Source organism: Portunus trituberculatus, chromosome 47 (assembly GCF_017591435.1).
Source record: "Portunus trituberculatus isolate SZX2019 chromosome 47, ASM1759143v1, whole genome shotgun sequence".
Lineage (NCBI taxonomy): Eukaryota > Metazoa > Arthropoda > Malacostraca > Decapoda > Portunidae > Portunus > Portunus trituberculatus.
Window position 1 is genome coordinate 36,015,041 of NC_059301.1, and position 20,952 is coordinate 36,035,992.

Genomic DNA, 20,952 nt, shown 5'->3' on the forward strand with positions numbered 1-20,952 from the left:
GTCACCATTCTTATTTCCTTTCCTTTTCATTTTTAGTAAATTTGGATTAGCATCAGCTTGTCAGTTCATATGTACATTTGTGGAAGCATATGCATTATCATCTGATTGCCACAAAAACACCACTTTGTAAAATAGCATGGTTTGGAATTTGTTTTCATCTGCTTGTGGAATGTTCCTTGCTTATCCCATTATTATATGTAATATTTACTATGTAGGAGAAAATATGGGCACATTTGCACATAGAACAAGCAAAAAAACTAAGCATCATTACTTTTCACCAGTATCAAGCATGTACAAAGTGTGTGTGTGTGTGTGTGTGTGTGTGTGTGTGTGTGTGTGTGTGTGTGTGTGTGTGTGTATACCTAGTTGTATTTACCTAGTTGTAGTTTTACAGGGCCTGGGCTTTATGCTCGTGTTGCCCCATCTCCATATCTACACTTATCCAATCTTACTTTAAAGTATGCACACTCGTTGCAGACACTACTTCTTCATTTAAACTGTTCCACGTCTCAATACATTTCTGCGGGAAACTATATTTTTTAATATCTCTCAGACATCTTCCTTTTCTCAGCTTTTTCCTATACGATCTTGTGCTTCGGATATCATATTCTTTTCTCAGGATCAGTTTCTCATTATCCACTAGGTCCATTCCGTTGATCAATTTATAAACTTGTATCGGGTCTCCTCTCTCCCTTCTTTGTTCCAGGGTTGGTAGATCCATAGCCTTTAGTCTCTCCTCATATGTCATCCCTTCAAATTCTGGAACCATTCTTGTAGATATTTTTTGTAGCCTCTCCAATATACTTATGTGTTTTTTTTTTATGAGGGGTCCACACTACTCCTACATATTCCAATCTGGGTCTTATTATAGTACTTATCAATTTCTTCATCATTTCTTTGTCCATGTAGTGAAATGCTACTCCATATTCCATATTCCTTAGCAAATTATATGCTTCTCTAAAAATTCTATCAATATGGCTTACTGGTTGATTGTTTTCTTCCATCGTCACTCCTTAAGTCCTTTTCCTTTTAACTTTCTCCAGTTCTACTCCATCTCCCATCTTATAGATTCCCACAGGTCGTCTTTCACTCTTTCCCATTTCCATGACATGGCTTTTGTTCACGTTGAATTCCATTTCCCACTTTTTACTCCATTCCCAGATCTTATTTAGGTCTTCTTGCAGTATTTCACAATCCTCCTTTTGTTTTATAACTGCACAGTTTCGTATCATCTGCAAACAGATTTATGTAGCTGTTCACTCCTTCTGGCATGTCGTTAATATAAATGAGGAAAAGTATTGGTGCCAATACTGACCCCTGCGGCACTCTGCTTTCTACTGCTTTCCACTTGGACTTCATATCTTTAACTACCGTCCTTATTTCTCTCCCCCTCAAATAATTTTCTATCCATCTCAATGTGCTTCCTTTTAAGCCACCCTTCTCCTCTAACTTCCATAGTAATCTTGCATGTGGCACTTTGTCAAATGCCTTTTTTAAATCCAAATAAATACAGTCAACCCATCCCTCTCTCTCTTGTACTCTATCAACTATTCTAGAATAGAAACTCAATAAATTAGTTACACAAGACCGTCTTTTTCTAAAACCAACTTGGCTATTAGATATTAATTTGTTGTCTTCAAGGAACTCGATCCATTGTTTCTTTATTATTCTTTCACACATCTTGCATATTACACTAGTTAGTGATACCGGTCTGTAATTTAAAGGTTCTGCCTTCCTTCTGCTTTTGTATATGGGAACCACCTCAGCTCTTTTCCATTCTACTAGTACTGTTCCATTTTCTATTGAGCATTTTATGATGTTGTATATAGTAGGACTTGCTAGTTCTTCCCCTGTGTGTATGTGTGTGTGTGTGTGTGTGTGTGTGTGTGTGTGTGTGTGTGTGTGTGTGTGTGTGTGTGTGTGTGTGTGTGTGTGTGTGTGTGTGTGTGTGTGTGTGTGTGTGTGTGTGTGTGTGTGTGTGTGTGTGTGTGTGTATTTACCTAGTTGTAGTTTTACAGGGCCTGGGCTTTATGCTCGTGTGGCCCGTCTCCATATCTACACTTATCCAATCTTACTTTAAAAGTGTGCATACTCGTTGCAGACACTACTTCTTCATATAAACTGTTCCACGTCTCAATACATCTCTGCGGAAACTATATTTTTAATATCTCTCAGACATCTTCCTTTCTCAGCTTTTTACTATGCGATCTTGTGCTTTGGATGTCATATTCTTCTCTCAGGATCAGTTTCTCATTATCCACTTGGTCCATTCCGTTGATCAATTTATAGACTTGTATCAGGTCTCCTCTCTCCCTTCTTTGTTCCAAGGTTGGTAGATCCATAGCCTTTAGTCTCTCCTCATATGTCATCCCTTCAAGTGTGTGTGTGTGTGTGTGTGTGTTTACCTATTTGTGTATTACAGGGCCCGAGCTAAGCTCTCTGTGTCCTGTCTCCTTGTCCATTCCTGTCATATTTCTCTTTCATCTGATTGACACACACTGTTCCACGTCTCAATACATCTCTGTGGGAAACTATATTTTTTAATATCTCTCAGACATCTTCCCTTTCTCAGCTTTTTACTATGCGATCTTGTGCTTTGGATGTCATATTCTTCTCTCAGGATCAGTTTCTCATTATCCACTTGGTCCATTCCGTTGATCAATTTATAGACTTGTATCAGGTCTCCTCTCTCCCTTCTTTGTTCCAAGGTTGGTAGATCCATAGCCTTTAGTCTCTCCTCATATGTCATCCCTTCAAGTGTGTGTGTGTGTGTGTGTGTGTTTACCTATTTGTATATTACAGGGCCCGAGCTAAGCTCTCTGTGTCCTGTCTCCTTGTCCATTCCTGTCATATTTCTCTTTCATCTGATTGACACACACCGCATCAACGACATGACTGCTCAGTTTATTCCACTTATCAATGCTACGATGCGGGAAACTGTATTTTCTCACGTCATTTAGACATGTCCTTTACTAGCTTTTTTCCATGTCCTCGGAGATAATTACTTGTGGTCACCTTTATCAACTCTCTATCCAGAATGTCAATCTTGTTCACCAATTTATACATAGTTATCATGTCTCCTCTTGTTCTTCTCTCTTCTAATGTGGTCAGTCCCAGCTTCCTCAGTCTTTCCTCAAAGTTTAACTCCCTGAGTCCTGGTACCATCCTTGTTGCCAGCCTTTGTACCCTTTCTACCTTCTTCACATTTTTCTTCATATGCGGTGACCAGACACATGCTGCATATTCTAGCTGGGATCTTATTAAGGTGCATAATATCTTCTTCATCATTCCTTCATCTAGGTAGTGGAATGCAAGGCCAATATTTTGAAGCATGTTGTATGTTTTCCAAAAAATCTTTTTAATGTGTTTCTCCGGTGACAAAGTGTTTTGCACGGTTACTCCTAAGTCTTTCTCTTCATTGGTCTCTTTAATTTTCTCATCACCCAGTCTGTAATCCCTGTTTGGTCTGTACCTACTTCTTCCCATTTTCATAACATGGGTCTTGTCTATATTAAATTCCATCTGCCACTCCTTACTCCACTCATATATTTTATCAAGATCTTCCTGTAACTTGTTACAATCTTCCTCATTCTTTACTCTCCTCATACTTTTAGTATCATCCACAAACATGTTCATATAACTGTCAATTCCTACTGGCATATCATTAACATAAATCAAAAACATGATGGGACCCAGCACTGACTCTTGTGGAACTCCACTGGTTACCTTCTTCCACTCGGACTTCCTTCCTCTCACCACTGTTCTCATTTCTCTTCCCATTAAGTAATTTTCCATCCATTTTGCTAGTTTATCATTTACTTCTCCAGTCATCTTTAGTTTCCACATCAGTCTATTGTGTGGTACTTTATCAAAGGCCTTTCTCAAGTCCAGGTAGATAGCATCCACCCATCCCTCTCTATGTTGCAGTATGTCAGTCACTCTTGAATAAAAACATAATAAATTGGATACACACAATCTTCCTTTTCTGAAACCAAACTGCCTTTCACTCAGAATGTTTTCACTTTCTAGATACTCACTCCAATTAGCTTTAATTACTTCTTCACATACCATGCACAATATACTAGTCAACGATACTGGTCTATAATTTAGCAGTTCCATTCTACTACCATTCTTATATATAGGCACAATGTCAGCTCTTTTCCACTCTTTCGGGACTAATCCTGTTCTTATGGAGGTTTCCACAATATCCAATACGGGGTTCAACAATTGATCCTTACATTCTTTTAGCAACCTCCCAGATATGCCATCAGGCCCCATTGATTTATTAATATCCAGATTGCTTATAATTTTCCTTACGTCTTCCTTAGTAACCATGATGTCCTGCATTTGCTTTATTTCCTTAGGCCTTCCTCCCCATAAAATGCTCCTCCTTTGTAAACACTTTGCAAAAGTTGTCGTTCAAAATTTCAGCTATCTCTCCAGCATCTTCATATACTTCTTCCCCGTTTTTTACCTTTTCTATTGCCTCCCTTATATTTAGTTTTCCATTTATGAATTTTTTAACATTTTTGGGTCACTATCACAGTTTTCCACCACTCTCTGTTCATATTCCTTCTGTGCTGTTCTTCTTACTTCAACATATCTATTCCTTGCTGTTTTGTAGCCTTCCCTTGATAATACATCACTGCTTTTCTTAAGTTTCTTCCATGCTTTTTCTTTGTTCTTTTTTGCTTCTTCACAATTTCTATTAAACCACTGTTTATTATTTAAAGTCCCCTTCCTGTAATATGGCACAAACTTTTTCACAGCAGAGTTATACAAATTCATAAATTTATCGTACTTCAATTGCATATCTCTTTCCTGGTATACCACGGACCAGTCAATTACATTAAAGAACTCCCTTATATGGTTATAATTTGCCCTAGTATAATTTAATTTTTCCTCCCTGCGTTACACAATCTCATTCGTGCTTAATTCTGTATCCAGCTCAAAGCTTAGGACATCATGATCGCCTTTCCCCAAGGGACTTTCATGTTCAATTTCCTCTTTTAGAGAGATGCCCCTGGTAAATACCAAATCCAACTTTGCTGCAACATCCTGTCCCCTGCATCTTGTTGGTGATCTCACCCACTGTGCCATCAAGTTATTTGTTGCTACCTTTAACAGTTCTTCTGCCCACTCACCACCTTTCACCACTTCGTAGTCTTCCCACACTATTTCTTTGGAATTAAAGTCTCTAACTATCATCACTCTATCCTTTCTGTTGAGTTCTTGCTTCATTCTGTCTAGAGTATTTCTCATCACCATTTGGTACTGTTCATATTCCCAAGCACTGGTTCTGGGTGGTATGTATACTGTTATAATATTAATGTCCCTCTTGCCATCTGTTATAAGTATACTTATCACTTCCTCATTTCTCTTACTATAGTTCACCTCCTTCACTATCAGATCTTCCTTAGTAAGAACCATTATACCACCACCACCTTTATTTTTTCTATCATTTCTCCATACTTTGTAGTGTTTTACAACAAACCAGTCTAGCTTTATTTCGGCCTTAGGTTTGTTTCCACTACACACATTATGTCCGGTTCGTTATTTCTTAGGTAATCCATACATTCTAGCCTCTTAGACAGAAATCCATCTATGTTCGTGTAAGTCACTTTTATTCCATTCCTAGTCTCCTTCTTCCATGTAATGCCTATTCCATCTGTTTTATCCACCACTTCTTTAGCCTCCCATTTCTCATCCTCCAAAAAAACTTGATCTTTTCTTCCTCTGTTCTTTCGTCATTCCTCTCCTTCACTTCAGATACTAGCTCCTTCATCTTCATTCTCTCATCTTGTGACATATTTCTTCTTATGTAAATTGTTTTGGTTTCCTCAGAGTCCTGAAGTTTCCAAGGCCTCCGCTGCCACCTGAGACTTTAATTTCAATTTTAATGGTCTATTCTTGCCTTCCTCAAAAGCTCCCAATCTCAGCATATAGGTCCTCTTCTTCCACAGAGATCTTGTTCAGTAAAGATTTAATCTTGTCATTTTCCTTATCCCTCCTGTCCTGCCAGTTCCTGATAGTTTCCTCCCGCAATCCTATTATGACCACACATTTTTTTTTTTTCTGCGATATCTCTCACCACATACTCATTTTCCTTTAGTGCCTTTACCATTTCCCTCTGCGTAATCCCTTTATTTTCCTCTTCCTGCTTTTTTACTATCTCCCTAAACCACCTTTGCACCTCCAGATGTTCATGATTCACTTCTTTCATCTTAGTGTCAATTAGATTAAGACATTCCTCTTTCTTCAAGTCCCCTTCGGATATTTTTATCTCCATTTCCATAAGTTTAGCCTTCATTTCTTCGCATTGTTTCCTTAGTTGTTGGTTTTCTTTCTCCATCTCTACTTTTTCCTTCAACAGCTCTTTATTCGCTAGCGTTAACAAGTAGATCTCTTTTTTAAATTAATCATTCTCGGCTAGAACTCTATCCAGTTTTTCTTCTATTAACAAAATGCTTAGGAACTTACTCTCCAGCCCCTGGATTCTTGCATCCAAGTCAAGTTTCTGCAGTCCTTTTGGCGTAGTAATAAAACCTTCAAAGTCTCTAGTTTGCCTGGACGCCATTTTTGTTGTTGTCAGCTGATTACGGCCAGAGCGATCACCGTCCACACTCCCCTCTCAGGGATCACTCTCCATATCACTCACTTTCAACACTAAGAGACAGTAGGACATTTACGGACACAAAACTAAGAGTCACCCGGGCCCTGTAATACCATAGGTATTTCCTTTCTTCCTGTCATCAGGCAGCCTCCTCTCAGCACGGTGTGTGTGTGTGTGTGTGTGTGTGTGTGTGTGTGTGTGTGTGTGTGTGTGTGTGTGTGTGTGTGTGTGTGTGTATTTACCTAGTTGCATTTACCTAGTTGTAGTTTTACAGGGCCTGGGCTTTATGTTCGTGTGGCCCTGTCTCCATATCTACACTTATCCAATTTTTCTTTAAAACTATGTACACTCTTTGCTGACACCATTTCCTCACTCAAACTGTTCCAAGTCTCAATACATCTTTGCAGGAAACTAAATTTTTTAATATCTCTCAGACATCTTCCCTTCCTCAGTTTCTTACTATGCAATCTTGTGCTTCTAATGTCATATTCTTCTCTCAGGATTAGTTTCTCATTATCCACTTGATCCATTCCGTTAATCAATTTATAAACTTGTATCAGATCCCCTCTCTCTCTCTTCTCTGTTCCAGGGTTGGTAGATCCATAGCTTTTAGTGTGTGTGTGTGTGTGTGTGTATTTACCTATTTGTATTTACCTATTTGTGTATTACAGGGCCCGAGCTAAGCTCTCTGTGTCCTGTCTCCTTGTCCATTCCTGTCATATCTCTCTTTCATCTGATTGACACACACCACACCAACGACATCACTGCTCAGTTTATTCCACTTATCAATGCTACGATGCGGGAAACTGTATTTTCTCACATCATTTAGACAGATGTCCTTTATTAGCTTTTTTCCATGTCCTCGGAGATGATTACTTGTGGTTACCTTTATCAACTCTCTATCCAGTATGTCAATCTTGTTCACCAATTTATACATAGTTATCATGTCTCCTCTTGTTCTCTCTTCTAATGCGGTCAGCCCCAGCTTCCTCAGTCTTTCCTCATAGTCTAACTCCCTGAGTCCTGGTACCATCCTTGTTGCCAGCCTCTGTACCCTTTCTACCTTCTTCACATTTTTCTTCATATGCGGTGACCAGACACATGCTGCATATTCTAACTGGGGTCTTATTAAGGTACATAATATCTTCTTCATCATTCCTTCATCTAGGTAGTGGAATGCAAGGCCAATATTTTGAAGCATGTTGTATGTTTTCCAAAAATCTTGTTAATGTGTTTCTCCGGTGACAAAGTGTTTTGCAGTTACTCCTAAGTCTTTCTCCTCATTGGTGTCTTTAATTTTCTCATCACCCAGCCTGTAATCCCTGTTTGGTCTGTATCTACTTCTTCCCATTTTCATAACATGGGTCTTGTCTATATTAAATTCCATCTGCCACTCCTTACTCCACTCATATATTTTATCAAGATCTTCCTGTAACTTGTTACAATCTTCCACATTCTTTACTCTCATCATAATTTTAGTATCATCCGCAAACATGTTCATATAACTGTCAATTCCTACTGGCATATCATTAGCATAAATCAAAAACATGATGGGACCCAGCACTGACCCTTGTGGAACTCCACTGGTTACCTTCTTCCACTCGGACTTCCTTCTTCCCATTAAGTAATTTTCCATTTATTTTGCTAGTTTATCATTTACTCCTCCAATCATCTTTAGTTTCCACATCAGTCTATTGTGTGGTACTTTATCAAAGGCCTTTCTCAAGTCCAGGTAGATAGCATCCACCCATCCCTTTTTATGTTGTAGTATGTCAGTCACTCTTGAATAAAAACTTAATAGATTGGATACACACGATCTTCCTTTTCTGAAACCAAACTGCCTTTCACTCAGAATGTTTTCACTTTCTAGATACTCACTCCACTTAGCTTTAATTACTTCTTCACATACCTTGCACAATATACTAGTCAACGATACTGGTCTATAATTTAGCGGTTCCATTCTACTACTATTCTTATATATAGGCACAATGTCAGCTCTTTTCCACTCTTTCGGGACTAATCCTGTTCGTATGGAGGTTTCCACAATATCAAATACAGGGTTCAACAATTGATCCTTACATTCATTTAGCAACCTCCCAGATATGCCATCAGGCCCCATTGATTTATTAATATCCAGATTGCTTATAATTTTCCTTACATCTTCCTTAGTAACCATGATGTCCTGCATTTGCTTTATTTCCATAGGCCTTCCTCCCATAAAATGCTCCTCCTTTGTAAACACTTTGCAAAAGTTGTCGTTCAAAATTTCAGCTATATCTCCAGCATCTTCATATACTTCTTCCCGTTTTTACCTTTTCTATTGCCTCCCTTTTATTTAGTTTTCCATTTATGAATTTGTAAAACATTTTGGGTCACTATCACAGTTTTCCACCACCCTCTGTTCATATTCCTTCTGTGCTGTTCTCCTTACTTCAACATATCTATTCCTTGCTGTTTTGTAGCTTCCCTTGATAATACATCACTGTTTTCTTAAGTTTCTTCCATGCCTTTTCTTTGTTCTTTTTTGCTTCTTCACAATTTCTATTAAACCACTGTTTATTATTTAAAGTCCTCTTTCTGTAATATGGCACAAACTTTTCACAGCAGAGTTATACAAATCCATAAATTTATCGTATTTCAATTGCATATCCTTTTCCTGGTATACCACGGACCAGTCAATTTCATTAAAGAACTCCCTTATATGGTTATAATTTGCCCTAGTATAATTTAATTTTTCCTCCCTGCGTTCCACAATCTTATTCGTGCTTAATTCTGTATCCAGCTCAAAGCTTAGGACATCATGATCGCTTTTCCCCAAGGGACATTCATGTTCAATTTCCTCTTTTAGAGATTCCCTGGTAAATACCAAATCCAACCTTGCTGCAACATCTTGTCCCCTGCACCTTGTTGGTGATCTCACCCACTGTGCCATCAAGTTATTTGTTGCTACCTTTAACAATTCTTCTGCCCACTCACCACCGTTCACCACTTCGTAGTCTTCCCACACTATTTCTTTGCAATTAAAGTCTCCAACTATCATCACTCTATCCTTTCTGATGAGTTCTTGCTTCATTCTGTCTAGAGTATTTCTCATCACCATTTGGTACTGTTCATATTCCCAAGCACTGGTTCTGGGTGGTATGTATACTGTTATAATATTAATGTCCCTCTTGCCATCTGTTATAAGCATACTTATCACTTCCTCATTTCTCTTACTATAGTTCACCTCCTTCACTATCAGATCTTCCTTAGTAAGAACCATTATACCACCACCTCCTTTATTTTTTCTATCATTTCTCCATACTTTGTAGTGTTTTACAACAAACCAGTCTAGCTTTATTTCGGGCCTTAGGTTTGTTTCCACTACACACATTATGTCCGGTTCGTTATTTCTTAGGTAATCCATACATTCTAGCCTCTTAGACAGAAATCCATCTATGTTCGTGTAAGTCACTTTTATTCCATTCCTAGTCTCATTCTTCCATGTAATGTCTATTCCGTCTGTTTTATCCACCACTTCTTTAGCCTCCCATTTCTCATCCTCCAAAAAAACTTGGTGTTTTCATCCTCTGTTCTTTTGTCATTCCTCTCCTTGACTTCAGTTACAAGCTCTTTCATTTTCATTCGCTCATCTTGTGACATATTTCTTCTTATGTAAATTGTTTTGGTTTCCTCAGGGTCCTTAGGTTTCCAAGCCCTCCTCAACAAGGCCTCAGCTGCCACTTGAGACTTTAATTTTAATTTTAATTTTCTATTCTTGCCTTCCTCAAAAGCTCCCAATCTCCCACTTTCTTGTACCTCAGCATATAGGTCCCCTTCTCCCACAGAGATCTTGTTCAGTAAAGACTTAATCTTGTCATTTTCCTTATCCCTCCTGTCCTGCCAGTTCCTGTTAGTTTCCTCCCGCGCAATCCTATTATGATCACACACTTTTTGTTTTCAGCAATATCTCTCACCACATACTCATTTTCCTTTAGTGCCTTTACCATTTCCCTCTGCGTAATTTCCTTTATTTTCCTCTTCCTGCTTTTTTACTATCTCCCTAAATGACCTTTGTACCTCCTGATGTTCATGGTTGACTTCTTTCATCCTGGTATCAATTAGATTAAGGCATTCCTCTTTCCTCAAGTCCCCTTCGGATATTTTCATCTCCATTTCCATGAGTTTATCCTTCATCTCTTCACATTGTTTCCTTAGTTGTTGGTTTTCTTTCTCCATCTCTACTTTTTCCTTCAATAGCTCTTTATTCGCTAGCGTTAACAAATAGATCTCTTTTTTGAACGAATCATTCTCGGCTAGAACTCTATCCAGTTTTTCTTCTATTGACAAAATGTTTAGGAACTTACTTTCCAGTGCCTGGATTCTTGCATCCATATCAAGTTTCTGCAGTCCTTTTGGCGTAGTAATAAAACCTTCAAAGTCTCTAGTTTGCCTGGACGCCATTTTTTTTATTTTCAGCTGATTACGGCCAGATCGATCACCGTCCACACTCCCCTCTCAGGGATCACTCTCCATATCACTTACTTTCAACACTAAGAGACAGTAGGAAATTAACGGACACTAACTTAGAGTTACCCAGGCCCTGTAATACCATAGGTATTTTCTTTCTTCCCGTCCGCAGCCGGAGACGAGCCGTCCTCTCTCAGCGACGGCAATGCGACGTGTGTGTGTGTGTGTGTGTGTGTGTGTGTGTGTGTGTGTGTGTGTGTAATTCACTGTTTGATCTGCTGCAGTCTCTGACGAGACAGCCAGACGTTACCCTACGGAACGAACTCAGAGCTCATTATTTCCGATCTTCGGATAGGCCTGAGACCAGGCACACACCACACACCGGGACAACAAGGTCACAACTCTTCGATTTACATCCCGTACCTACTCACTGCTAGGTGAACAGGGGCTACGTGAAAGGAGACACACCAAATATCTCCACCCGGCCGGGGAATCGAACCCCGGTCCTCTGGCTTGTGAAGCCAGCGCTCTAACCACTGAGCTACTGGGCCGTGTGTGTGTGTGTGTGTGTGTGTGTGTGTGTGTGTGTGTGTTACCTAGTTGTAGTTTTACAGGGGCTGGTCTTTACACTTGTGTGGCCCCATCTCCATATCTACACTTATCCAATTTTTCTTTAAAACTATGCACACTCGTGTGTGTGTGTGTGTGTGTGTGTGTGTGTGTGTGTGTGTGTGTGTGTGTGTGTGTGTGTGTGTTTACCTAGTTCTCTATATTACAGGGTTTGAGTGGAGCTCTTAGTGACCTGTCTCCATATCTACATTTATCCAACTTGTGTACACTTTTTGTTGCTACAATCTCTTCACTCAATCCATTCCAGATGTCCACCATCCTATGTGGAAAACTTAACTTCTTAACCCCTTCAATACAAGATCATACACATGTATGAGAATTGGTTCCTCATATGCACATACAAGCTTGTACACATGTACAAGATTGGCAGTGGGATCTCAATAGAAAAATCACTTGCTTATATTACAGTTTGGGGTGCTGTCTGATGCCTTGTATGGGTGCACAGACACAGTGGGGAAGTCATTCTCACTATTTTAATTGCCAATTAGTATGTTGCTTTAGGTTTAAGTCACAGCCTCTTACCCAGTGTCCTGGCATGACAGGAGTCTTCCTCAGTTTGATTTATGTGCTCTTTCTGAGCAGATCTACACTGCCTGTGTGGACTTTGTAGTAGCCATACTGGCTTGTAGTGTGCGCAAGTGATGATAGTGATGATAATGATGAAAGTGATTGTGAATATGAGAATGATGATTTTATGGACGAAATTGAGCCCATGATGGACTATGGGTGGTGCCTCACGTCTGATCTGTTCAGTGGCATGCGGCCAGATATGATCCCCATGTGTAGTGCTAGTGCTGACAGCCTTGACCCTGCCAATCTGTCTGCCATGTCTGTGCCTTCTTTTATGTGCCCCTGTGAAGCCTTCACATATATATTTGACAGTGAAGTGATAGATAGCCTATGTAAATGGATGAACGAGAGGGCACAAGTATATAATTTCATTACATGAAAAAAGAAAGTGAATGGTGTGATTTGCTACCCTGGCCCCCCCCTGCAATACAAGCCCCCCCACAGACCCCTAACCATTACGCATCCACCCACTCAACTTGCTTTTTTCACCTGCTTTTATATACATTTTGATGATATTTCTTGCTCCACACATACTAGACACATCAGTGAAGGTTATGTTAGCATAAATTTCATTAAGTATTTTTTTTCCATATATAAACCTTACCTAACTTATGCAATCTAACCTGATCTAACCCAAGATATTCAGACCAAAATAAGCCTAACCAAACCTTCACTGAAATGTCTAGTATATGTTAAGCAAAAAATATTTTCAAAATGTCCGAAAAAAATGCATAAAAAGCCAAGTTGAGCGGTGGATGTATAACGGTTGGAGGGTCTGCGGGAGGGCTTGTATTGCGAGAGGGGTGAGTTGGTGAAAATGTCTTTGCGGCGAAGGGGTTGATATTCCATAAACATTGACTATTTATGATCTTGGAATGTCCCATTGTTCGTCTATCTCCACTCTCTGTCTGTCTATCTTTCCCATGTGGTGTACTAACTTATACGTCATTATTAGGTCTCTTCTTCCTCATCTGTACTTCAAAGTTCATAGTTCCATTTTCTTCAGCGTATCTCCATAGGGAAGTTCCCTTACTTCTAAAATCATTTTTTTTAGCGGTCCTTTGGATTCTTTCTAGTTTCTTGATGTCTTTCTGCATATATGGTGACCTTACCACTGCTATATATTTTAGTTTAGGTCTTATCATAGTGGTTATGGTCTTGTATAATCACTCCCAGGTCTTTCTCTTCACTCCTTTTCATTATAATCATAATCTCTTCTCCCATTTTATATTCCCACATAGGTCTTCTATTATTTTTATCGATTTCCATGACATCGCATATCTTGGTATTAAATTATAATTTTCACTTTTGTCTCCATTCCCTTATCTTGTCGATATCTTTCTGCAGTTCCATATGGTCCCCAATATTCCTTATTACTCTCAAAAGTTTCACATCGTCTACAAACAAATTTATGTAGCTACTCAAACCCTCTTGTATATCATTGATATATACATGGAACTTAATTGGTGCCAGCACCGAACCCTGTGGTACGCCACTAGTAACTGTGCTCCAGCTTGATGGGGTGTCTCTTATCATTGTCCCCATTTCCCTATCTGTTAAGTACTTCGTCATCCAATTCAGATATTCCCCAGTATTCCTGCAATGTGTTCTATTTTCTGTTGGAGTCTTCTATGTGGTACTCTATCAAAAGCCTTCTTAATATCTAGATATACCTTGTCAACTCATCCATCTCTCCCTTGTGCTTCATATATTGCTCTTGTATAAAAGCTTAGTAAGTTTGTTATGCATGATCTTCCTTTTCTGAAACCAAATTGGAAGTTATTAATTATTTCATTTCCATCCAGATATTCTAACCATTTTTCTTAGATAACAATTTCACAGATCTTTCCCACAATCAATACTATCACAGTAACTTCTTAATCCTACAAAAGTAGAATTAACATGATTCCATCTTTTTTTGTTTGTGTTCCTCATTGCATCTCAAAGTTTCCTGATCCTCTTAATCACTTGGACATCTTCACTTAACTTTATTTCTGTTATACATACTATGTCCAGTCCTTTTTTCAATGTATAATCTTTCACTTCCAAGCTTCCTGATATACATGACTTATTGCTTTCCTTCCCCTTCCCAGATATACCATGTCCCCAGCCTCATGTCTAGCACTCTCCAGTAGAATTTCTTCTCGTTTTCTGTCCTTCTCTCACTTTTTTTCCTTAGCTTCACTTCTCAGTGTTCTCTTTTTCTCTTTCTACCTGAGTCATCTCTTTTTATCCAAATATTATTATTTTCTGTCTTACCAGCCAGCCTTCCACTCCTCGCTAATATTTCTTCTTCTATTTTAACTTTTAGTGGTCTTTCAGTTCCCTCACTATATTTACCAAGTCTGTATATTTCTTCTATTTCTTTCTTAAGACTCTGTTCATCTTGAACCACTGAGATAATTTGCTTTTATCATCTTTCTTCTCCTCCTCCTCTTTCACAAATTTCATGGGATTCTTTTTTTCTTCTAGTCTATATATAACCATACACTTTTTTGTCCACCAGATCTCTCACTTTGCATGTGTATTTACTTAGTTGTAACATACAGGGAAAAAGAGCTTTGCTCGTGCTGTCCTGTCAATATATCTGTGCAAATCCAACATTTCTTTGAACACATTGATTGGTCCTTGCTTCAACAACTCTCTTATCTAAACTGTTCCACACCTCTACACATCTTTGTGGAAAGTTCATATCTCTCCTGCAGTTGTTCTTTCCTAATTTCTTTCCATGTGCTCTTGTGTCACTGTTGTCCCAGATTTGTAAGTCTTCTCTATCTAATTTTTCCAGTCCATTCATTGCTTTGTGCAGTTTTATTTGATCTCTTTCCCTTCTCTGTTCTAAGGTTGTAAGACTTAGTCTTCGTAGCCTTTCTTCATATGACCATTCACTTATATGACCATTTACTTTAACTTGAGGGAGGCTATGTTGCTGCCCTCTATATTCTCTTTAGTTTCCTTGTGTGTTTCTTTGTGTTCAGTGACCATGCTGTAGCTGCATATTCTAATTTTGGGCATATTGAGTCATTAATAGTTTTTCTTTATCATATCCTTGTCTATATAAGTGAATGCCACCTTTATATTTCTGAAATTCATAGGCATTTCCTGTAATTCTATTTATGTGCTTTTCTGGTGACAAGTTATCCACAATGATTATTCCTAAGTCTTTTTCTTCAGACTTCTTAATTTCTTCATTGCCTATTAACTAAACTTCCTTTGGCCTTTTTTTGCTCATTTCAAATTCTAATATGCTGCACTTTTTTGTATTAAATTCCATTTCTGCTATTTTATCCAAGTCTTGTTGTAGTGTCTCACAATCTTCTTTTCTATTCACCCTTCTCATTAATTTAGCATCATCTGCAAACAGACTGATGTAACCGCCTATATTTTCTGGTATTTGTTCACATATATTGCAAACATTAATTATTGGTGCTAATGCCGATCCCTGTGGAATTCCACTTACTCTTTTTCCAGGCTGACATTTTTTCTCTTATAATTGTTCTCATTTTTATGTCTTTTAGAAAGTCAGCTATCCATTTCAGAAGACCTCCCTTTAGTCCTCCATTTTGTTCAGGTTTCCACAGTAACCTTTTGTGTGGGACCTTGTCAAATGCCTTCTTTATATCTAAGTAGATGCAGTTCACCTAGCCATCCTTTCTTGCACCATGTCAACCACTCTTTTGAGTAGCTTATTAAATTTGTGACACATGATCTTCCTCGTCTGAATCCATACTGGCTATCAGTCAACATACCTTTCTCCTCCAGATATTCCATCCATTTCTTCTTTATTATCCTTTCACATATTTTTGCTACTACACTGATCAGTGACACTGGTCTGTAGTTAATGGATCCTCCTTATTTCCCCCTTTGAATATGGGCACAATATCCACTCTTTTCCAATCTGTTGGTACTTTACCGTCTGTTAAGGAACTCATAATGATGTTGTGGACTTTGTCTGCTAAATGGTGACTGCATTTCTTTACAATCCATTTGACACTCCATCGGGAACTGAGGCTCTCCTTACATCTTGTTCCTTCATTATTTTCCTTACTTCTACTGACACTTGTATTTCATGAACACCTTCAGATAAGTCCGATGGGGTTTGACATTGGAAGTCGTTTTCTCTGTTGAAGACTGACTGGAAGCAGGTGTTCATCGCTCCCGCCGTATATATTTGGGTCTCCGTACGTTTTGTTATTGTATTTTAGATTGCTTATTACTCCTTTGTTTTTCAGCTTGCTGTTTACTTATCTGTAGAACAATTTTGGCTGGTCCTTACATTTATCCACAATATCCTGTTCATAGTTTTTCTGTTCCATTCTCTAAAGCTTGATGTACTCGTTTCTTTTCCAGGCATAGCCTAACCACTGATTTGGTCTTTATTTCTTCTTCATCTATTCCAGGCTTTTTCTCTTTCCATCCTTGCTAACTCACATCTTATGTTAAACTACTCCTTGTGTCTTGGCTTGTCCATTTTCTTGATTTGTATATGTTTCATTATTCCTTCATTATACTTCTCCATTGAAATATTCCACTTGTCTTCAGTTTTCTCCTATATATGAAATTCAGTCCAGTCTGCTTGTTCAGAGTATTTCCTTAATTCTGCAAAGTTTGTTTTACTATAACTGTACCTTCTTTTTTTATAGTCTTCATTCCTAATTTCTTCCAGTCCTTCTTTCAGCCTGAGTTAAAGCAATACATGATCACTTTTACCAATTGGACTCTTATATTCCAAGTTTTTGAGTATCTCTGGTTCTTTAGTAAATACTAATTACAATTGTGATGGTTCTTCATTTGCTCTATACATTGTCCTTCATCCATTGAGTTAAGATATTGTCTACTGTTACATTCAATAGTATATGTCCACAAGATGTTTTTCCTCTCAGTTATCAGATCTTCCCAAACTATTTCCTTGCAATCAAAGTCACCCATCACTGTTATGTTTTTACTCTTTTCAATTAGTCTCTGTAAATTTTTTTCTGGTATCATTAAGCATGTTCCTGTATTCTTCATTTCCCCACGAGTTTGTTCTGGGTAGAACATAAACAACAGCAAAGTTCCTTTTCTTTCTCCTTGAATTCTTACTTGTGCTTGCAGCACTTCAACACTCCCTTTTCCATAAGTTACTTCGTCCACCTGCAGCTCTTTCTTTACAAGTAACATCACTCTTCCTACTTTTTTTTTTTTCTTCTTTTTTTCCCTCTATTCTTCTATTTATTGTAGTCATTTTCCCCAATATCCGTTGTTTCAAGTCCTCCATTCAATTTTGTCGCAGTTAATCCCATGATGTCAGGCTTGTTTCCCCTTAAGTAATCATTCAGCTATTTTTGCTGTTAAAATACCATTAACATTTGTTTATGTGACTTTTAATACTCTTCCTCTTCTACATTGATACTTATTTCATTTTGTTCTCCCCTCCTTGTGTACCACTTCCTCAGTCTCATGTTTTTGACATTCCAATAGTAGCTCGTCTTCTTTTTTTTTTTTTTTTTTTTTTTTTCTGTTTCCCATAGCTGCTTGAGTTTAGCTCTTACCTTTTTATTTAGTTTGCATCTCAACTATACATTTTTATACGCTTCTTTCCTTCCTAGCCTCCATGAGCCTACCAGGATTTCCTCAGCGCCTGTTTGCAATCTTATTCTAATCTTTAACGGATGTGTTTTTCCGTCCTCATATTTCCCCAGTCTATAGATATCTTCACTTAATCTCTTGCCTTCTTCATCATCCTTCACCTCCATCACTACTTTCTCAGCCAACTTTTTCTCATATTCTTCTCTCTTGTGTCTAATTCCTTTAATCCAAAGACAACAATACACTTACTTTTCCACAGTATCCCTAACCAAATTTTCCTTTTCCTCAGTTACCTTTACCACCATCTTGGCAACCTCCTGTTCCCTTTCCTTGGCCGATTCTTCTATAATCTTTGAAAACTAATTTTCTGATGAGCCTGGTCCATCTTCCAACAATTTTGCTTTTCATTATTTTCCTCACTTGATCTTCATTATCTTTTATTTTCCTTTCACTAGCACAAACTTTATTCTTCAGGTCATCAAAGTTTTCTTCAGCACTTCCATGTTTGCCTTCATGATCTCAGTCTTTTTCCACGAGTTTTAGCCTAACCATTAGATCTTTCACTAGGTCTTCCAGGTGTATGACCCTCCTCCTCAATAGACTCTCTCTGTTGTTTCACTTGTCAAACCTGTCCTCCGGTCTGAAGCCTGTGAAATCATGTCTTAAGAAATTCAAACCTACCAGACGGTGTAAATAAACACTCCTCGCCTTCGTCCATATTTTATCTCACTTTGTTTCTTGCTTCTTTTTCCACGTTATTGACATTTTAACCCTGCCATCTAGATGGGACAGCACTAAGACAATAGCTCTTACCTTTAGTTAACACTCTAGGCAAAAGATATTTTTGATGGCTTGGAATAATATCAGAATGGAGCACAGTGTGGACGTCCATCTTTTATGATCTTGATATGTGTATGTGTGTGTGTACGTGGATGGGTGTGGGTGTATGTGTGATGCTCAAACTCCAGTAGACAAAAAAGTATTTTAGGAATTCTGTGCAATTCTATATCTGCACAAAAGAATATTTACAGCAAACCATGATTATTATTATCTGTATTTTATGCAGAATTAAAGGTAATGCTTAGGCTTTAGAATATCAGATAATTTATAGTTCAGTGGTACTTCGACATACGATTTTAATTCCTTCCGTGACGATCGTTGTATATAAAAAAAATTGTATATCAAATCAATTTTTCCCATAGAAATTAATGAAAATTCAATTAATTCGTTTTTGTGATATGAATTTACACCACACCCAAAAAAAAAAATATATATATATATATATATATATATATATATATATATATATATATATATATATGCTATAAATACCAACCAAATATAGATTTAATATAAGAAAAATACAATGTTTATTGTATGCATGATATAAATTAATTATATTGCTCAAAATAACAACTTAACTCACAAAACTCGGGACGTATCGATAGACGTTCATCACACAAGGCACAGGGCACGTCGATAGACATTTAGGCTTTTTACAGCTACATTTTGGTTATTTTCTTCCTGTTTTCTTTGCTTGTGAGCTGGCAACACTCATCAGGAGTAAACATATGCTCTACGTCACTGTGTCACCAACGATAAATGGTAGGAGTGATCGACAGTGATTTCATTGTGTCTGATTCCGCCACCTCTCCCGCGCACCGTACTTCTATACCTTGGGTCTCTCGCCATGTTACTTTTGAATGGGAGTGGTATCAGAACAGGAGAGAGAGAGAGGGGGAGAGGATACAAGGGGCCCGTTTTCTTGCGCTCTAGTCAAGGCCGCTGAACCCAATCGGACGCAAGGCCACATAAACCGGTTACTATCTCATTCAACCTGTGATATTTTGGTAACCAATGCATCTCGAGACTTCTGGTTTTTTGTATTGCAAAGAGGAAGAGTTGCTTGTGGGCAGGAGTAAACATATGCTCTACGTCACTGTGTCACCAACGATTGAGGGTGGTAGCAAGTGATTCCACTGTGTCTGATTTCACCACCTCTCCCACGAGCTTTACTTTACTTCTATACCTCAGGTCTCTCACCATGTTACAGGGAGACAACTTTTGAATGAGAGTGGTATCAGAACAGGCGACAGCAGGAGCGAGAGAGAGAGAGAGAGAGAGAGAGAGATACAAGGGGCCCGTTTTCTCTCGCTCTAGCCAAGGCCGCCGAACCCAATCGGACACAAGGCCACATAAACCGATGATACTACCTCATTCAACCTGTGATATTTTGGTAACCATGACATCTAGAGACTTCTGATTTTTTGCATTGCAAAGTGGAAGAGTTGCTTGTGGCCAGAAAATCATTTGTACTCACTCGTTTATTGAATTTCTAAATGTAATCAGTATGTGAATGCACACTATTTTTGTGTGTTTCTTGCCAGACTTTTACTTTTGGGACCCATGATCACGGAGCACCCAATTCACAAAACTTGAGTTCACAAAACTTAATAAAAAATACATACTGCCGAGGAGCACAGACACATACATGGACAAAGGGTGAACAACGATACACAATGTGGGCTGAATGTTCGGGTTAGCCGGGTAGCCGAGCAATCGCTGCGCCACCTACCAATGGCTAATCGTATCTTAAAAATATCGTCGTATTTCAAGGCGTAAATTATATGAAATCTTTTCATCGTATATCAAAAAAATTGTATGTTAGGGCGATCGTATTTCGAAGTACCACTCTATACATAATTTTGCCAAGGCCACATTTGCAGTCTTGAATTAGTGAAGATTTTTTATATTAGTTTGTTTGCATTAGAGAGGAAGGGAATAAGATGATACACTAAAGTTGCAATGTTTCCATCATATGCCACACTGGTACTAGATTCACTCTGATTTACTATGAAGTTTGAATCTACCTGTTGTTGATGAAATACCATCTTAGAGCAGACCTGCAGGATGAAAATCTTCCTCAATCATTTGTCCCGAGTGACTAGCATCCTCGTATTTTTGCCCAAGAGATCGTAATCATTAGAATTTTATCAAATATCATAGGTTGACTACTAATTCACTTTAGTAAGTGAGCCTGAACAGGAAGGAAAAAAATGGAGAAAAAAAACTGTTCTTATTTATATTCAAAACTGGTACAGGAGGTTGTTACTGTTGTGGTA

The 20,952-nt window shown here is 38.3% G+C and overlaps 1 protein-coding gene across 2 annotated transcripts in view; it reads left to right on the plus strand.

Moving 5' to 3' along the window:
- LOC123498075 overlaps positions 1–20,952 on the plus strand; it is a 73,785-nt gene that overhangs the window by 45,718 nt on the left and 7,115 nt on the right. The window lies entirely within an intron of this gene.